Source organism: Sturnus vulgaris, chromosome 4 (assembly GCF_052056855.1).
Source record: "Sturnus vulgaris isolate bStuVul1 chromosome 4, bStuVul1.hap1, whole genome shotgun sequence".
NCBI classification, from domain to species: domain Eukaryota; kingdom Metazoa; phylum Chordata; class Aves; order Passeriformes; family Sturnidae; genus Sturnus; species Sturnus vulgaris.
The window spans coordinates 11792446-11813772 of NC_142246.1; the positions used below are offsets into that span (position 1 = coordinate 11792446).

A 21327-nucleotide genomic window follows, 5' to 3' on the forward strand; every position below is an offset into this window, starting at 1 on the left:
ACAGTTTAATTGAATTTTCTTTGACATGCATCCCTGTTTTTTCTTAGTCTTTACTTGCTACGTGACTCCACTCTCCATCACAAAATGGTACTGGCAATCTCCACCAGCATATATCGCTGTTGGCCTAGAGGGATGGTGTAGGTCCCTTCCAACTGAATTGCTCTATTAGAGTCCAAGTTATTTTTCTAAAGAAATAAAGGGGGGCATAAGAAAATATAAGTGCATTCCATGTTATTTGGACAGAAGTCTATGTTTACACACTCTTAATTACTCAAGTTGTAACTGAACTCTGAAGAGTGCACTTTAAGGCAATAATCAATTTGGTACCTTTCCTAAGGACAAACACTGTAAAGACAGAGCTAATGCAATTAATCCTGTCTAAACTTTCTGCTTATTGCAGCCTGTTTTATTGAATTTAGGTGAAATTGCCTTTAAAGTGGTATAAGGAGACCAAAACTATATGAGCAATTAATAATTTTTTTCTTACTATAATATTAATCATACCTGATGCAATTAATTTTTAAACTTGAGAAATATTTTCATTTTCCGCTGTTGCACATTAAGCTGTCACTTAACAGAAATTAAATATACTCTACAGAGATTAATTATACTTCTATTACATACAAAAGCATCCAAGTTCTGCACCCCCAGAAATCAGACAGCAAGGAACAATTTCAGTTATTTTGCTTCTGAGAATTTAGAAGAATATGAGAGTACAGGAGGAGTTTTTGGCATCTTCACTGACTATGGTAATGCATCTCTGGGATGTGTAATGAAAGAGCCCATTTCATCTTCCACAAGGTATACTCCCTGATTCCAGTATCTTTGGTTAGCAACTGTCTTATCCAGTTTCTACCTCTAAGAAAAAGAAGACCACATTCAGTATTCCAAGTCCTACTCTGTCTTTGATGAGAGCTGCTTCCAAGTAAGAAACAACAGATCTTACACACCTCTTATGCTCAGTTACACATTAGTTTCCATAGATAAACAAATCTTTGGCTCATTTTCTCTTTTAATAGGGAAAAGGGAAGGAGTTTTTCAAACTATTTGTTCACTTCCCTATAACCCTTTATTTCTTCTCAAAGGTCACCTTTATGAGAGCAACCTTTATCCAGAGAAATTCCTCAATATTCCCCTCAAAAAAAACCCTTGCACAACAGCAGTAAAGTATTTCTTGATTTTGCATACTAATTGAAGATTTACATCAGTGTGCATAACAGAAGTTGTGGTAAATCTTAAGGGGTATTTCCAAGTAGCTGCAATCCTTTGAAATGGTGCATAACCTTGTATTATGTCCTGAACCTGCAGTTTTAAATCCAGAGATGCAAGAAAAGAACACTACGTTCTAAACATATAAACTGCTGTAGCTGTACTAAAATATTCAATATTATTAAATTCTGATAATAATTAGAAGATCAGTAAAGGGTATTTTCATTTCTTTTTTCCTTTGCATGTTAAGTTTTTTTAAGAGGGGTGCTACAACCCAGGAGCTGACGAACTTACATAGTATTATCAATATATACAATATTATAAGACCTTGCCCTAAGAAAGTCAAGGTGGTCATTAGCAACTCATTCTTAAAAAGAAAGAAAAAGAATCATGAAGAGAAAAAATGGTCCACCAAAATGCCATGATTTTAACAGCTGTATTTAGAAGCCTTTTTTCAACAAAGCTCTGACTAGTTCAATATATCACGTAGTAAAGCAAGCATGAGTGAGCCATGGGCACACATCCTCAGAGAATTCCTTCTAAGAAGTATAATGGCTGTTATTTTTACACGGTAAATCCCTAGCCTCTCCTTATTACAGCTAATCATCTCAGCACACGCATTAAAGAGGGCTCTGCAGGTAGTGTAGCATGAGAAATCAATTGCCATCCAAAGCACTAGTGCTTGCTTCTGTAGCAGCACCTTTGACCACACATGGGTTAATATATTGTGAAACTTCAGTTTTCCCCTTCGTTTTAACATGAATCAAATGCTTTATTCCCATATTCCACAGCATAGTCATTAACTTCATCTATTTATATTGTCATTTCTAATTTGATATGTGACTGCACAGTGAGACAGCTTTTAACCAAGTCAGCTATACATAAAGCCTATAATAAATTCTAATTTCAGGGTGTATATTCCCAGAAGACTCTTCCCTCTCTATTAAGGAATAAGTGACTTCTCTAAAACAGGTGCAAGAAAACATTAGAAATGCATACATATCTGCTTAGACACATGCTGACTCACGAAAGAAAGGAATATTGTACCATCTATCCAGTACAATACAGAAACACAACTTATGATTGTTAAACTACATATTTCAACTCTTAATGGCAGTCTGCTTCCTTAGGCTGCTATTTATACCCGTGCATGGTAATTATTCCCTATTAAAAGCACGAGTTTGTAAAACATGCTATTTCTGGGTATTCTACTATCACCCACCTAAGGCAGAACCCATCAATAGCCTGAGAAAGGCGGGGAGAACATCTCCAAGAAGATACAGTGCAACTTGTCAGATCAGTGTTTTGACCATTTGTAAAAGAAGATTAGATTCTGACTATGTGTTGTAAAAAGAATTTATACAATGCACACATGACTCTTGGCAGGTGTGGGCAGGTTCTGATCTTGGCCAAACCTTTGTGGTCCCACCTTGTGAGCTGTGCACACCAGCATCACTTCCTCTTTGGTACAGCAGACACACATCTTGTGTTTTCAAATTTAGCAGCATGGTAGGTGATTTTTTTTTGTGTGTGTGTATGTTGGTGCCATTATCAATTTTGTACACAACTGCACAGCAAGATAGATTCTCTTGGGGTGTGTAAAAGGGACCTCTGCTCCAGGGCCAAGACAGCCTTGCCAGAAATTCACCCACAATGCAGAGAGGGAGCCCAGGCATCCCATACACTGACACATAGCAGCCAGCTCTCTGAGAAAAACACATCCCAGATACAGAAAATCAGGCCAACTCTTTCCAGCAAGCTTGAATCTGAAAATAGTATTTTTTTAATGAATGTTAAAACATGACTGTTTTAAATGAAAATCCTCTGCAAGTTTCACAATGCCACAATAACTCAGAAGAATAAACCTCATTCCATTTCAATGACTCCAAATATCCCAGGCTTTCTGAAGATGTCTTGAATCCAACTTTTCTAGAAAAATCATTCCTATAAAAGATCACACACAAATCTTTTAAAGTGTATAATTATAGTCAGTCGGCTTAAGGTTCCCCCTAAAACAATTTTTCTCTTGCTTGTCCTGAGCAGTACTAACATTCATAATAATCAGTAAGAAGTTTTAAATATAGCCACATATTGTACATAATCGTTGTACTGTTGCTATGCACTATTATATAACTGCCTGCAGATGGCTGCATTTCAATGGGGAAAAAGCATACTGTTTTAAAAAAACCCTGTTATTTGAGTGTGTATTTCTGATTTCTAAATAATAATACTGATAATATTAACAAAAATAACAACAACAATAATAAAAAAATAATCAATGCATCACTTTTACATTTACAGTAGCAAATAGTCTGGTCCCTTCTGTGTAAATCACTTTTAAATGTGCTCTAGGATTTTTTTATATAAAAGACTATAAAAGCCTAAGGCATTACAAAATTAGCTGAAACTTTAAATACTTCTCATGCTTTGAGTTTTAACTGAATAGGAGGACCACCTCTGTTTACAAGAGATTTTTATTAGGATTAAAAAGCCAATTTAGAGCAAGGAGTCTGATATTCTTTTGCTAGTCCTGAAGGTTTAAAGCTCTTAAAATGAGAATATCAATATTAAAAATTAATTAAATTTTCAATTATGGCCTGTCCTTGAAATTTTATTTTGCTTTCTACTTAATATAGTTATTGCAGAATGAGTGCAATAAAGTCAAAGTGCTTCTAATTCTAGACTGCATAGCTGTAAAGTTACCAGAAGGTTTTTAGGGCATTTTTAAAGTTTTACTTTGAAGAGGCAGTTTTATTCCTTCTGAACTAAATGACCAATTTGCATTGATTTTTAAGGAATTCAGAATAGAGCTCAGTATTTTCTTGCTGATGTCTCACATATCACTTTCCAGATTCAATACTTCAGTCTGCTTTACCAGTCAGTAATAGCAGAAGTAGGAAGCTGGTAACAGCCAAACAATCAGTGGTAATAAATCAGCTGATAGCTGCACAAAATACTTCTCTTCCTTTGCAGACATCTTCTGTATTTCACAGCTTCACATTCTGTTTGTGTTGTTCAAAAGCTTCCCATATCAGCAGGGACACCGCAGTTACCAGGATATATCAGGATTAATTTTTGGCTGACCCACCGAATTCCAGTGTGAACTTGGGCTTGACCCAGTAGGATACAACACTGCTGTAAATAAACAGGCAATCAAAAACCAGGCCAGATTATAAATCTTTACTTTCACTTAATATGCCAGTCCCTTGGCTATTCCATGACCATTAACAGCACTAGTTCTTTGGGGATGGGACCATCTTTATAGTAAATCTGTGCAGAGCAGATAGTGCAGTGGGTCCCTCAGCTTCTACATACGAGTGGATATCAAACTCCAAGCTCTCTAAAGAATGCTTTAGGGTTCATGAAGTGATTGTTGCTCTCCAGCTGAATGGAACAGCAGGTTATAGAGCCGTGTCTGACAGGAAGATAGTATTTTTGACTCTGTGCAGACAAGATAACCACCTTACTTTTAAATTAAATCAAATTTATTTTAGTTTAAAAAAAACCTCAAACGCTTCTATTAATGAAAAATACTTAGAAACAAAGTGCTAGCTAAGATATAAACTATACTTATTTTTTTCTTTATCTTCATGTACTTTCAAGTGAAAATTATTTAATAAGAAAATATTTTGCATGTAACAACCCTATGCACCAACCCATTACGAGCAAATCCTGTACAGAACATCCTGCCTTTTTTCAGAACACATCACTGCATCCTTGCACAAGACATATCACTAATATAATGCCATGCATATATTATTTATGAGCTCCAATTTCCTCTGTCCCTGACCAGGGCCACAACTAAGGCCCCAGGTTCCCACTCTTACAAAGATCAGTTAGATGGCAGCTAAAGCATAACAAACTGCTTATCCTGGTTTCATTAATCCAGAGCTGGAACACAGATACTAATAAATGTGTTGGCATTTTGTAAAAGCCTAAGTATCAAACATTTATACCTGATATTTTCTTAGAAAATGGAACAAATTAACTCTATGAAGTAATTAACACCAACCGAGACATTCAATTTATATCGATTTTAAAATCAAAAGCAGCATTTTCTCTACAGAGAAGGAACTTTTGGGTTATTCTGGCTACAAGAATTCCTTTAGGTCCTGTTTGAAATGCCTCCCTTTGGAAAGAGATTTAAGTGTTGCTTCACACGGCCCAGTAATGCATATTCCCTTTTAGTCTCAAAAGGTGTTTCTGTTTAATTGCCTTGACTGTTAAAATGTGCATTCCAGTTTGGATTTTAATCGTTCAGTGTGGCCATCAGCAGATTTAGTTTTATGTGCAATACTGAAGTGTTCCCTTCTCAAACTTCCGTGCCTATGACGCTGCCCTGAGCTGTCTCTGCTGAACTCCATCAGCCTTCTGTGAGCATGTTCTGAGGCTGATGCTTCTTTCTTGTATATTGTATCAAATCTATTTTCCCATAGCCATCTTGTCTTTTTAAACTAAGTACCAAACTAGCACTACAGCAGCAGCAACAACAGCAAAACAACTGGAGTGGTAGACTTGTTTATTTTCTTCTTGATTCGGGGACAATTTACACAAATACTCCTAAGCCATCAAGATAACACTGAGCCAGTTATCACGACCATTGCCACTCCCTGAGGTCTTGGTAGCGGGCTCACAGAAACGCATTTATGCTGCATTCACAGGGTCACTACTGGATCTGGATCAACAGAAATATCATCATGAACAGCATTTTAGTAAAGGTGTGTTCACAGCCGATGTACATTGGCACAGAGGAGCCAGTCTGTTTGAAACCCACAGCAAAGCCTGCGCCCGGGAGCTTCAAGCTGGTATTCTCTTCCATTCTGACAAAAGAACGAGGTTTTAAACGGCATCAGGATTTACAGGCATCCGGCAGCTGAGTTGATCAGACAAACTCCGTGTCTAATATGTGTGACATAAAAAATTAAATATGTCCATCTTCTTGGGCACTCTGTGCCGGACGTGGCCGCACCTGCTGAGGCGGGGACCGAGCGAGGGGCCCCGGTCCCCAAGTCGGGCACAGCGCCCGGCCCCGTGCGCGGCAGCTCTGCCGGGGCCAGCTCAGCCGAGGGCAGCTCAGCCGAGGGCAGGTCTCCCGGGCCAGGTCTCCCGGGCCAGGTCTCCCGGGGCCAGGTCTCCCGGAGGCAGGTCTGCCGGGGCAGGTCTCCCGGGGGCAGGTCTCCCGGGGCCAGGTCTCCCGAGGCCAGATGTGCCGAGGGCAGCTCTCCGGAGCCAGCCCACATCCACCGCGCAGCCCATGCGTCCGCGTACCCCGAGCGGCGGCGGGCGCGGGGCGGGGCCGCGGGAGGGCCCGGCCGCCACCGCCCCCGAGGGCGGGCCGCCGGTGACAGCTGGGGAGGAACCGGCGCCGGCAGCGAGGTGCGGCTGCCGGGCGGTGCTTCGCCGCCGCTCTGTCCGCATCGCGCCAGCGGATTCCCCCCGGGGAAGGAGCGGGCAAGGGCTTGGCCGGGCCCTGCCGCCGTCGCCGGCCGCGGAGTGGGTGAGTGGCGGCGGCGGGAGGCACGAGTGGGTGATGCGGGGGCGGCGCGGGCACGGGGTGGCAGGGGAGGGAGGACGGAGGATGGAGGGATGGAGAGAGGATGCTGCCGCCGCGCTCGGAGACTTTGGGCGTGCGAGGTGCCTCAGGGAAAAAAAGTGCATCCCGGGGCGGGGCGAGGCTGCGCCCCTGTCATCTCGTCCGTCCGTGCCGGTGACCCGACGGGCAAAGAAGCCTCGGGAAGGACGGCCGGTCCTTGGCGGGGCAGGGGCTGCCTGTCCCCATGCGGGGCGAGCGGCTCCCTCCCGCCGAGGGGCCCCGCTCGGTCCCCGCCGGCCCCCGCCCTCCCGCAACTCCCCCGCAGCCATCAGCGGGCCGGGGCGCGGCCGCGGAGGGGCCGGGAGGGCTCCGGGGGCTCCCTGTGCTCCCCCATCCCCGCCGGTACCCGCGGGTACAGTCCGGAGCATCCCGGCCCCGCCGGGCTCGGCCGCCCGCCCCCCTCTCGGGCTGTACCTGCGGTGCTGGGGGTCCCCGGGACGCCTCCGGGGCTGGCACCTGCTCCTGCAAGCCGGGTCCTGCTGGCAGGGCTGTTGTAGGAGCAAACCCGAGGCCTGCCCTTGGAAGGCTGGCAGGATGAGGCCTTTATTTTTTTTTTTTGCAGGGTGCTGGCTGGCTGATATTTACATAATATCTCTGCTTAAATGTGACCTCGTCCCTAATTGGAGGCTTCCTTTCCATTTTCTATGGCAACACTACAGAACAGATCACTCCAGGGGGCTGGATCAGAGGAGTATCTCCACACACTGTAATTTTTCTCTCTTGGTTCCCCATCAAGGCTGGTTTGTTCTAGTGAATGGGTGAGATTTAAAAAAAGTTCTTTCCATCAGCCCTTAAAGCAGTGGCTAGGTCTGCAAGTCACTGCAGATTTGCAGGATCTCTAAATTAGAGGAGGATGAACACAGGCTTAACTAACAAGGAAGAATTATTTTTGTTATTTATATATTTACTAGCCTGATTGATGACTTCCATGCAGCACACTGCCTAATCAAACAATCATAAGAAATGATGCTAATCATAACTACTTATTTATTTTAAAATTAATAGAATTATTATTAGAAGAAAGAAAATAAATTCTAGCAAATTTTGTAAGGGGGAAGGAATTGAGACCCACTTTATTCAGAGATTCCTTTTGCTCCATGAGATCCCTGCCCTATGCTTAGAACCCATCATGTATACACAGTAATGTCTCTTCTTACACGGTTGGTCTCACTGACAGTAGGCTTGATGTGCCTATATATTTATGCAGGAGTTGGATTCTGTAATGCTTATTAGGGTCTGCTGTTTTTCATCTCTGTGAGATGCCAGCTTCCGTTTCAGGTTTTGTGTGGCAAAGTGTGAATATCTTTGTGTTAGTTTTCGAAAACCTACTGAAAATAAATGGTTTGTGATTGTAAGACACACTAATTCATGGTGCATTTAGGCAGGAAGGTTTTTCTAAAGACTTTTAAATTCTTCCTTAATTATCTTTTGAGATGATGTTTTTGTTCTGCATTGAAAAAACACATGCCTTACTGTTAATAATGCTAAAATTAGTTACTGTGATACAGAAGCTGGGATACTCTGTACAGCTTGGAACATTTGTTTTCAGTCTCTGCTCTATCTGTACTTCTTGGTCCACTGGGATGACTTTGTTTCTTGCACTTGAGGTAGTGTGGGGTCTTTTGAGGTTTGAGTTTTTTGTTTCTGAGTGGGTACACGCAGTTAGGTTTTTAATATGAATCTAATATTTGAATAGATATTTTGGAAATTTAAACAGAAGGGCCAAGAATCTTGGGTCTCGTGGAAGAGGTGATTCTTCTAATGGGTGAAGAGGCCACTGTTTGGAGATTTGCTCCACAAGTTCAAGGAGGCCACCCCTAGGACTCCTTCATTGAGGCACTGGGGCTTACAGACACAAGTACTGTAAGAGGCCATTGGTTTACCTAACGTATCTTAAGTTCTTCTGCACATACATAAAGGCTTTTTATTTCCATTTGCTTTTTGGAAATGCGCTGAGCAATGCTCACTGTCCATTTCAATTAATGCTCCTTTAGTCAAGATAGTCGTTACGGGAATGCAGGAGTTGGAAATATTCTCATAAGAGCCCATGCGTTGAACCTGAGGTATAAATGAGACTTGAATTGAAAGAAATGTGCTCTGTTAAAATGTTAATCCTGGGACACAGTGATGGAGCAGAGGTTCCTTAAGATTCTTCTCTTAGAGGTCCATCTCTTTCAAGCTCACATTTTGTTTTCCACAGTTAGTGCATTTATGTGCACAGCACCACCTTCATTGCAGTTATCTCAGCTCTGCTGTCAGTTTCTGCCTTTAAGTATTATTTTTCAGTATGCAAATGTTTATTGTTACTTTCATGTACAGATTTTTTTCTTGTAGAACATTTTGATCAGATTATGATAGAAGATGGGACATGTAGGAGTTACAAGTATATGTAGAAAGAAATGGGCCTGGGCTGTATTTCTGGATAGTGCAAGGCCAGATGGAGCTGGCATAAATAGGTGTCAGGGAGCAGAAAATACTGAAGAATGTGAGATTAGATTGCCTGTTTGTATAAAAGCAAGGTTGGTTGTATGCTGCCTCTGTCTAAGAGGATATTTGGACAGGTACCACTGATTATTGCATCTCCATTTGTTAATTTTGAACCAAAGTTGCTCTGCCATCAAGCAAAGAAAACATCAAACCTTTCCTCATGTCCTTGTCTGTAATCCTGATTTTTTTCCTCTCAGCTTTCATTAACTGTTCTGCTTCATTGTGAAGGTACAATATTAAGCCTTAATTGCAGCTTTGTGTACTGATATGCACAAACACATTCCATCTCTTTTGTTTCTCATTCAATAAAAAGTTCCATATTAAGAACAAGTGTTGAGTTTGAGTACTTATTGCAATGTTACTCAGCATTAGTAAGGAAAATCAGTTTCATGGTCATAATTTTCTTCACGTGTTACAAAAAAAATATCTTGAGTTAATAATCTGAAAAAGTGAGGTTTTTTCCATCTTGGGAAATTTTACTCCTGTATGCGAATTTTGTTACTTCTGTTTAATTTTTGCTAAGGTTTTTTAAAATAGCAAACTTTATCAGCTGTAACTTCAGTAATAGGGAAGTATATGTAGTAATTCAGTAAAAGTGATACAGATTCATTGTCAGTGGGGCAAAATGGAACCACCTTAGTAGTTTAAACTAATTTTTCATTCATTCTTTTTTCCACAATACTTCCTTCCTTTGCAAATTATTGTAAATCATAGAACTTCGTCTTTGGCAAAGGGAATGCTTTTGTAGGCCTTTCTTAGAAATCACTAATACTTGGTTGGTTACTTCCTTACTTGCATTATTTCATCTCTTTGTTTGTCTAATAAGAATGGCAGATGAAGAGAAGCTTCTGCCATGTGCTGTGGTAGTGAGGTCTTCCCCTTTTCCTCTCAACACAACCCAAGCTCATAGATCTGGCATTTAATTCCACAGCTACCTTTGGATTTGATGCATTCTTTCTTTATAGGCTCTCAAACACATGTATAAAAATGCATGTTAAGAGCTAGATGTATTTGGGAGGCTCCCACCTGGAGCTCTTAAGTTAGACAGGGATGGATAAGGTGCTTGATGTAGTGAGGGATACAGTGAGAATCTTATTTTATTTTTGTTCTGTTGATTTACAGAAACTTATAGTCGCTCTGGTATCTTGTTCACAATGAGAAATTACATGTCAATGAAGACAAAGATATAGAGTGGTAATTTCTAATTTATCTTTATATCCTTGATTTTAAGAGAGGGTTGCCTAATGCACATTTTATAAAAATGTAAACACATATACACATGCAGTTGTTTTGGTGCTGTTCTGTTAACATGCTGAATAACCCTACAAACTGAAACCAGCTTCTGGAGGTGAAAGTCTGAAAGTGAAGCAAAAATCACTTAAATGGTGAAATGTTTAGAAGCGATGAGTAGACTTTTTTATAGTAGTTATGTCATCCTCAAACAGTCAACATTGGTTGCTTTGCTTTGATTTTACTTTGTTTTTAGTGGAAAATGGCTGAAGGACATCTTTGTTTTGTTCTGATAATAAGAGGACTTTGATATAAATACTAGTTAATTTGTTTCTTGCAGATGTTTTTAAAAACCTATGTATTTAATCTGTAAGCTGGCATTCTGTAATCAGTGTAAAATTAAGAGAGGAAATATTTATATTACATGTATTTGTTCATGTGTTCTTACTTGTTCCCTACTAAATGTAGACACAACTGTAGGAGAATCAAGATGTCACTCCTAACTCCTTGAAGTTTCTGTTGAGTTTTCTTCTTACTTGCAGCCCATCTTAACACCATGTTGCCCATTTTCTAGCACCCTACCTTGACATTAAGGGAAATGAGAGCTGTTTCAGAAAGTATATATTTTTTTCATACTTCCTAGTGCCATTTAAATTTAACTTGCATTTGACAAGACATTATTATTGAAAGCTTTGAATTGCCCTTGTGATAGCTGCTACCTTTCCATCCAGGAAGGAAGTGTCAGTGGAGTCACAGAGCTGCATTTTGCAGTTTCACTTTTGATTTAGCGCTGATGCTCAGCATGTGCTGCAGATGAAATGCTTGGCTTCCTGGGTGTAACTTCAATAAATGCTGTCCCTTTGGCCATGGTCAACGTAGTTGTCACCCTTCATTATGGGCACTGTCTCCCTATCTGGTTGCTTTGACTTTGCTGTCTATGCAGGTGAGGAGGTGATTTTTTTTATTTTCCCCTGTGAGTATAACACACTAAAATTTAATCCTAACATTATCTATTTATTTCAAGATGAGGTGAGCCAAGTGATATGTTGGTGTAATTGAAACTGAGGTGCTATTGTTATTGTTGTTTGTATGTTGAGAGTAAGAGTGAGCCATTGCAGAACAATCCTCCGTGGATTCTTCCAAAATTATCTTATTCCTCTTCTTCAACAGTCAGAACAAGGAACATCTTATCTAACTAAATGAGAGTATTTTACTAAAACTTTGCAAAATGTCAGTGATTATGAGGCTGATACTTTTTCTTCTTCTCTTTTCCATCTAGAGCAGTATCCAGCATCTGGTAGCTTTTTATTTACTGCTCTACAATGCTTCTGTTTATGCAAAAAAGTGTCCAGCATTTTGCATTTCTTCTCACTAGCTTGCATTTGAACTACCACCCAAAAGTACAAGGCTTGTTTTCTTGTGAACTGCTAATTCTCTGAACAAGCTTACTATCCATGTTTATAAATACTCGTGGTGATGTGATGCGTGTCTACCCTGAGTCTAATCAGGTCATGTTTCTAGGGTGAAGGTTTTACTTTGTGAGACAGTGATTCTCATTCTGTTTGGGTCCCTACGATGCAAGTACTTCTCTGATTTTGGAGTAAGTGCTTCCTGTAGTACTTCCTGCACTGTCTGGATGTAAACATTATTATCCATTTCAGAATGGAGAGAGTGTTTTGGGAGGTGCTCCTTCTCTAAATTCCTTATAAATGAGAAATGAAACCCCAAGAATAGACCTTTTTTTCCATATAAAGGTGTAAAGCAGCACTTTCAAAATGTTTTTTACCTTACGTTGAGCTACTTGAGTCACATCTTGACATTTCCTGTAGAACAAATCATGGCTCAATCATTCATTGCTAAGCTTGTTAGGTACAGACTATATTATAATTATACTCTGCTAATTTAGTGTGGCAGACTTTTATTTCTTATAAAAGAATTAATTACTTTTTCCTCTTGAATAATTTTCTGGATGCCTTAGCTCTTAAAAAAAAAAAATCTTCAAATACATTTTATCCCACCTTCTAATGCTGATGTTCTTTGAGATGCACTCATTTTAAGGAAGACAGAGTGATAATTTATCTGCACTATGGTAAAAGAAAATAATTCAGCTGACCAGTAAGAATGATGGACTTAATTCTCACAAAGGCAGACTTCAGCTTCTCTGTGCAGCATAATCCTTCTGAAGATAATCATATCCTATTAGCTTTTGCATGAGGCTTTGGCCTCTACCACGTAGGATGGGAGGGAGGATGGGATGCTGTGCCCCAACACTTGCTGTGTTTTTAGTGAAATGGCAAACTCCTACTAAAAACTTTAATTACATTTGCTGTAGCCTGGCTTCCTACGGAAATGAGCCTTAAAACGCTTCTGCTGTCTCTGAGTTCCCTATGACTAATTTTTGCATTTGTTGGACAGTTTCAAACTACATGTGCAAAATGGCTGAAATCTTGAAGATAAATCTCCTGCTCCAGAACTCTAAGACATACATACTTGATTGTAGAGCTTAGATGAGCCTTTTTTGTATTTTTGGTCAAATTTCACTGATGAATGGCATGAACTTGTATTCTTTGCAATGAGTCATGTTGAAAAATGAATCTTTTGCACAATTTTGTTCCTGACAACTCATTATATCCCTTTAAACTCATTATATCCCTTTATTAATGTTTTCTAATTTGGTTTTGTGGTGGGGATTTTGTTTGTTTATTTTGGGTTTTGTCTAGCGTTGTTTGGATTTTTTAATAGATTGCCATCATATGCTGAAATTTCTTAGGATTTTTTAGATTCTGTATTTGACCAGCCAGGAGGTTGGAGCTATTACTACCTCTTACAGCAGAAGCACAAAGCTTTCCTGCATTCAGCTAACTGTACCAACCCTGCCTTTATGTCAATAACAAATATTTTGTGTATATATTATTGCTTGCAGGTTATTATTTTTTTTTTTTTGCTACTGTCCACTCTGTAAGAAAGCCTGAAATATTTTTAGGATTTTTTGTACTTTTTTTCCCTCCATCTTTTTTTTCTTTAGCCTTTCCTAGATGATATATAGTCCAAAGAGTAGATGCCTACTTCTGCATCAAAAAGGGAACCATGACCATAGCTGTGGTATATCTAGGTATATCTGAGCTAGATTTAATCTATTTAGTGAGCCATTAGAAATCTAGGTATTGCGTAAAAAAGCTGTGGCTTTTAAGAGTAAAAATTAAAATGCTGACAGTTTTGTTTGTACTCAGAAAATACTCCAAGAATTAATATACAGATAAATCTGTTTGTGGAGACAGCCTGTCTGATGAACTGGGTAAAACAGAAGATTCCTTCATACTAGCACTTTAACATAATTGCATAATAATGATAAATTATGCTTTACAAGGGGATGTGTTAGAGATGTGTCTGATTTAAACAGTGTTTCAGCTCTAATCACAGTACTTAGTGTATGTAATATATGTATTGTCCAGGAACTGAGAAGAGGCTAAGCCTTCAAATAGCACAAAAAAAACCCAACACAGGATTCCAGTTATTTGTTGCTTCCTCACACAAAGCAGAGAAGGATCTAAAACCTTTAGGGGGTACCTTATCACTTGAGGTAATAAATACAGTGCATTTCTTAAGATTTAGATCTGTAAGTATAAAATCAAGAAAGCAGAGCTGTAAATACCATGATTGTCAAGAAGGATAATTCTAATCTGCAGAAACCCTCCCCCAGTATATAATGCATGTTTGCTCTTTTATACCCAGTCCAGTATGCCTAGCCTTTGCACCTCTGATGCAAAAATGCATTGCTATTTCAACTGCCAGAATCAGCTGTAACTTCCATGTGGACTAAGGGAGCTGGAAAAAATCCATGGTCCTGCACTGGAATGCAGTAATTGCCAGCTCCTTACTGGGAGGTGGGACCAAATGTGTGAATCTGTCACAGCATGAAGCTTAAATCTGCAGAATAACTCTCCTGCCCTAGTTATTTCAGATACTCTGGAATAACGTCTGTTTCTCATGGAAATTATTTTTATTGGTATATAAATATAGCAAGAGAAGGAAAAATTAAAATGGATGCTGTATTCTGAACTGTTTGTAAGGAAGTAACTATTTCCATGGTCAGTCATCATTTGAAAAAAAGTCTGAAGAAGCTGTATGGGAAGCAGATAAGTCAAGAATGGTGAGAAAGATGCAGAAAGAAATGAGTGAGTTAAAAGAATATGCTGCAGAGAAAATAAGAAAGAGTGGGCGTCTATGTAGGCAGCTTTGTTGATGTCAAAATGCTACATGTTCTTATTTTGTTGTGCTTTGTCGTGATGGAGGAGTGCATGTTCTGCACAGATTAAGCCATGTCATTCTGTTTTCTGATATAATTTTTTTTAATGTGGAAGGAATCATTAAGTCTCAGATACATTCTTTAACAATGAAGCTGTGAAATATGAAGCTTATTTTGGGGGGTTTTGAATTACACAAAGCATTTTTTCTTTTTCCTGTTTCTTGTTGCTTGAGATGCACCCCACCCTGTGGGTGATAGAAATACTGTCACGGCTTCTCACTTGCAAAGGTTGTAGACTTTTAAGCAGTAAAATAAGAACCCTCTTGATACTGACTCATTTGATCTGATCTCAGCTACAGTCTGTATAACATGGCACCATCATCCATACATTCATCACCTTTATTGCATATGTTCTGAATTTGCCCTGGGTGTAAATAACAACCAGTCTAGGCAGTGAGGTTGACAGTAGGAGTTACACTCATTGTGACCCTGACCTCTGTGCATGGGAGGAGCTGCTACAGTTTGGGGGCTTTGATTATATATATATATATAATTATTTAATCAGCAGTAAGTAATCTGCAGTAAAGTCTGAAGTTTTGATATTTCCCCCCAGGTTTTAGCATGGCCTATGCTGCAGGTATTTCTGACTGATGAAACCTGCCCTGAAAAGTGAGACTGTAAGTTGATGCTTGTATGTATTCTAAGGATTTTAGTAGACAAATGTGACTTTGGAGCCACAGAAGAAAACTTCAATGACTGAAGAAGTGCACAGGCCTTCTTCTGTGGTATTAACTCTTTATATTAGTATAAAACTAACTCAGTACACTTATGAATTACAATGTCAATAAATATAATCAGGTTGTATTGTAGTTCATTAACTCATTAAACCTACCTGTGAACATCCAAGTAACAAAGCTTTGTATCATCTATACATGTGTTGTTAGGACTTCATTGGTTGTTCTTAGTTTTGTTTTCAGTTCACATGCCAAGCCCTTTCATTTGAACTGCCCTAGGACTTATTTATTAGCATTTTTCAGTAAGCTTCAGTGTTCAGGAGCTGTATTCTTTATCCACTGATGCATTTGATCTCCAATTGTCTGTGCTCTCTGAGTCTGTTCTACTTGGTGGCAGACCTGAGATGAAGTTTTCTAGAAGATGGAGACAACATGTAGAAGGCACTGGAGATGCACAAGCAATAATTCTGTGTTTGTTTCTGAACTTGGAGTTGTTGACTGGTCATGAAGGAGATCTGTGTGCTAACCTGGCAGACCACAGTTCCTGGCTATGTGGTTAATTGCTGTAGCCTCTTGATAGACGGATAGCTTGGGTGCAGGATAAGGGGGTATATTCTTACTGCATCCCAGTCCCTAGTAGGTTTTGGATGACGAGAAATGGCTGTGCCTTTGAATCAGGGGGGTTCTCGCAGTGTGTACACGCAGTGTTTCCCTCATTGTTGCCAGTGAGATGGCTAAGGCAATAAAGAAGGCTGTGACTATTGCCCTGAGAGTTCTGTTTTATCAGTTCACTGCAGGTCTTTGAGCCTCCAGCTGGATATTTGGAAGTGGGTGTTTGGTGCAAGGCTGCAGTGAGTTGTGCAGCTGGTGGTTGCTCCTGCCTACTAAAAAAATAATTCTGAGACAGATCTGAGTGGCTCTGTCAGTAATGTGTATCCCTACAGCTTCCATGTTGCATTGAGCACATAAGCAGGGAAAATGCTTATGTAGTGCTTTGCTAGTTCTCAGCAGACCTACATCCGTGTGGAAGTCCTCAGGTGTTGTACACTGGGTGCCAAAGTCTTACCTATTTTTGGCAAATAGGATTTAACTTCTTCTAAGTAATATATCAGATTGTCTTTCTTAATGTTTTGAGAACTTTGTTGTTAACTTTTGCTGTGGCTTTTTAAACCATGGCTCCAGGGTGTTTGGTGTAAATGCTGCGTGTCACATGCATTTAGGTGGCTGAAGGTGCTGCATGCAAACACCATTGGTACAGGATCATGGCCATTGCTGTCCTCACTGTAACTTGCTGTGCAAAGAGCACATATGCAACTCCAGAGGAAAAAAGACCTCACACTTTGTCTTTGTACAAGCCACTGTTGCAGAGACAAGAAATATTTCATCTTAACATAAATTTGGGAGAGGTCAGAGTCAACCTGATTGTGTTCTTAATCTGTTGTAGTAAACTGCACCCCTGTTCTCCACATGTGCTTTAGCTGGGTATCAACTTAGAGACCTGTACCCTGGAGCTCTGTCTTGTGACACTTCTGGGGTAACACATAAAATTGTAGTAGACTGGTCAACAAAACATCAAGAGCAGAGAGATGGCTTGAAACACGTTAAAATTCCTGAGCAAGGCTTCTGTGAATATTAATAATTTCTCCTCTATGGAAAACTGTCAAGTAGTTCTGGATTTTTTTTCCCTGTTTTTTTTTTCAGGTAAGTATTTTCAGTGTGCTCCACTGAGATGTTTTGACTCGCTGACTGCAAAAATGATTCCCTCTGGAACCTGGTCCTTGACATGCATCACCATTCTGACTGCAGATGCCCTGGTTTGTTCCTGTCCTCTTTCATTGACCACTTCTGTCCTTTTGACTTACAGCCAGTTAAACAAGACCAAATGCACTCTAGCTTGACATCCCTTTACAGAGACTTCATCCCATTGATTAAGGAATACTTATTTTTTTAGATATTTTGAAGTATGTCCTAGCACCATCTTCTATGCTGTATGAAGCTTATAGATCCCATTTGAGCAGTATGTTCTGTGATTCTCTGGTTAGCTAAGATACCTCTATTGTAGTATCTATGGTTGTTTGACTTAGGTGAGTAAGATATTGTGCTGTTTAAGCAAACATAAGCTAATAAACACCTGAGTCCAAGAGGAATGTTGGAAATGAATTGCAGGAAATCCTGATTTGTAGAGCTGTAGAGTGGCACTGAAGACTGTCAAACCTTTGTTCTGTCATCTGAGCTTCAAACTAGACTGGGTAGTACCAGTGCAGATGTGAAAATGAAGCTTTATCCTATAACCATGGCAGGCAGAGGTTCAAAGGCAGCTCTGTGCTGGCAATATCTTTTCTGCATGCTGTTAGTTTTTTTGCTAATAAACAGCTTAGAATAAACTTGCAGTGTTGTATGCAATATTGGTCTCAATGGGACTGTCAAAACAGTATTTTGGTTTTGGCAATTCATAGTTTCAAGCAAATCAATAAAATATCAAAGCTTCATTACTTACGCAGTTCCATTTAATTTTGTATTTCTTTCTTTGGTTTTGTAATTTTTGAGTAGGCTGCTGTGGTGTTTGTGTTGAAAATCATGTAAACAATCAATTTTTTCTACTACAAGAAAATAAGAAAAAGGAAAGCATTTCTAAGAACATTGGGTTTTACAGCAGCCTTAAACTGCAGTATGTGGCCAGACTTTTATATTTGAGTGATTTTTGTCTTGGGTGTGCCTGTAGTGATGCTGAGCAGTACAGTTCAGAATTGATGTCTACATCACTGCAGCTAGCAAAGAGAGACTCTGCCAGTTGGATCAGAATTTGACTCTGCTTCTGTTCCTGAGTATATGTGTGGGGAATAATAGTCTCCGTGCAGAGATTTATTTCATCTTTTAATGCCAAGGGAATGTGATTTCCTGCGTCTGTGTTTGGAGTGCTGGCTATGGAAGTATGTCAAGGAGACAAAACTATCATCCTGTTCCTGCTAAGGCAGAAAGCAGTGTGCTCAGAACTGATGGTTGTTTAGTTACTGTTCTGCCTATCCACACGGCAGGAAAGGAATAAATTCCTTTGTCATCCTTCTGGACAAGATGCTGAGCCAGTAGGAAGAGGCCACCTGTAAGTTGGAGCTCAGTTTTGCATTTTCTAACGTGGCTAAAAGTCATTCTGTATTTTATAAGTAGAATTTATATGCTCTTGTTTTATGTCACTGTACAATAATCTGCATAGTACTGTATACCTAGTTGATATGCTTCCTCTTTTTTCTTCATCGCATGCTTTCTCACTTATTGAAATTTTCTTCCTTCTTTATTCATGAAGCACCTAAGCCTTCTGCGTAACTTGAATTTCAGCTCTTTCTGGTATGTATTTCATTCTGCATTTCCTTTTTACGTAATTGCTTCTTTTCTTCCATTGAGATTAAATTTCTTTGTAGGATAGAATATATATTTCAGTCTGCACAGATCATCTTGCGCTTATGTAATTCACTTTCATGAATATTCATAATATATATTTATCTTGTGCATTTGTAATAATAAACATTAGTAATAAAATTAAAATTTACCTTCATAATGCCAAAGAATTATACTCTATAATAAATTTTACTGGTGCTAAGCATGGAATTTATCTTTCTGAATTCAACATCAGCTTTTTACTCAAAGTCCATGTCATGTTGGATGACTTCAAATATCCAGAGTATTTACAGTGTTTTTGTTAAATGATTCTTTCTGAATTGCCCTTACATTAAGAAAAATGACCTTTTCTTCTTTCTTTAAATAGCAAGCTACTTATTTTCTAATTTATGAATTTTGCTTTTAGTTAGCTTACTACTGGCTCACTAATACCTTTTCCTCTTTGAGTGAGTCCAGCCACCCTGCTAAATTTTGAATATGTTATAAATACTTTATTCAGAGCTTGAGGCTCAGTCAGCATGCTGAGTCATTGTTTAATGCCAGGTTTTCTACTGATGGTATTGTTTTCTTCTTGGACATACAGAGCTTGAGAAGAATGCTAAAAATCAGTCTTTCAGTTTATTGAAGCCACGTTTATAGAAAATTAACTTTTAGACTTTTCCTTCTCAATCTGTCACCGTATTGTGCAGAATATGATGTACACAAAGATGTAGCTGCTTGTGAGATGGTTCAGTGCCTGGTCCCTTTTCTCTGAATGACTGGGTCACTGGAGGAAGATTCAGTCTCCCTCTCTCCCAGAGAGAGCTGCATTAAAATTAATGTACTTCATGTGAACAACCAAGCCAATGACAAAATTTCTGCTAGATTGGAGGCCATTATTTGTTGTTTTCCTCTCATCGGGAAAAGATTTCAGTAAAATAAATGTAAGCTGCTTATCTTTGAGGCAGGTCTTTGTTTCCTTTGTGAAGAGCTAAATTAGTAAAAGCATTTCCCACTGTACTTCAACTTTAGCTTTGCAGGGAAGTAATTAGCAGTTGAAGCCAAGATACTATGTTTGTGGTCTATTGGCCTTGTTTGGTTTTGGGAATGTCATCTCTCCATGCCTAGTGTAGCTGCTCTGCTCTGAATCTTGAAATCTGTGGACCTGATACAACAATAGAGAAAGGCATCCTAGTGCCTAGAGAAAATGTGATGTTCAGAAACAACATCTCTCTGAACTGCATTTTTAGTGCTTTTCCTGTATATGCAGTATCAGCAGACACAGTGTAGAGAAAGCAGCTAGTGACACTGAAATTTGAACTATTTTTATACATACAATTACGTATAAATTATATGCGATCCCAATTTTTGTGTTGGGATCATTTGTTGAGATGAACTTCAAGTGAAAAGCCCTTTGAATACAGCCAGATCTGCAAACGACAGGAACTGAAGTTGTGTGATGCAATGACAAATTGTCATGATGAATTCTTAACTATTTCTTCTGTTTTTAGTAGTGTTATTCCTGTCCTGTTTCTTACATTACAGTTTTGCATTTCATGCTGTGCTTGATTTCAAGCAGTAGTATGAGTGTATTTGTCAGGGTGTTTGGAGATGATTTGGGTCAGAAAGTGTGTTCTGAACAGCTTCATTCTTTTCCCTGCTCCTTTTCCCATCTATAATCTTAATGTGGTGCTCTTCCCATACACCTTTTGTCACTACAGCTGTCTTTCGGCATGCAGGAGTGAACTAAACTGCTTTTAGCATTTCATTAATGCCACTTTTGATCAGCTGGCAGATGTTGCTGTGTGAGTGGTGCTCGCCCTGGCCTCCTGATCCACACGTGCCATATGTGCCTGCTGGGCAGGTGGTGGGATGCAGGACCCTCAGCTGGGGAAGCCTGACTCTCAGAGGATGCTCTCTGAAAGATGAAGACATTTCTAAGATGGATGAGCATCCTTGTCAGTAGATTCTCAAGGCGAAAAGAGGCCACTGTGATAATAACTCACTTAACGTATAATTTGAGTCCTAAAGCATCTTTCAGTAATTTCTGTGTGTGTTCATTGACTTGTAAATGCAGGCATCTGCTCTATCTAGTGAGTACTCTAATGTCAAAGAACTTACCAAGTTTCTTACTTACCTAATTCCATTGACTACATATTTCCCTCCCTTAGTAATCTCTTCTTTAATAACACTGACTATAGTTAAATAGGAAATATAATACAAATAAAGAGTCTGTGTTATAAATATGGGCTAAATTAGGCAGAAGTTTGTTTTTAGGTTACTGATTATATTGATGATTTCCATGTTTAACAAGAGTACTCTTAATGCTATGCAGCAATTTTTACACTGAAATTGTACTCTCATCACTGAGTTGATGTGAAAGAGTTGGGAACTTGCTGGCAGGCATATCTGGGTTAGGCTGCAATAACTCATTAGAAGCTCCTAAAGTAGGATTA

General features: G+C 39.4%; 1 protein-coding gene across 6 annotated transcripts in view; it reads left to right on the top strand.

The window, feature by feature from the left end:
- Positions 1-6590: 6590 nt before the first annotated feature.
- JAKMIP1 (janus kinase and microtubule interacting protein 1) overlaps positions 6591-21327 on the top strand; it is a 144552-nt gene continuing 129815 nt past the window's right edge. For 2 of the 6 annotated variants that reach the window (XM_088163124.1, XM_014895335.2), the window contains exon 1: positions 6591-6706. The gene's annotated coding sequence lies outside the window, so the exon portion shown is untranslated. Of the gene's footprint in view, positions 6707-7361; positions 7561-21327 lie in introns of those variants that run through there. The other 4 variants (XM_088163123.1, XM_088163119.1, XM_088163121.1 and 1 more) reach the window with 4 other exon arrangements.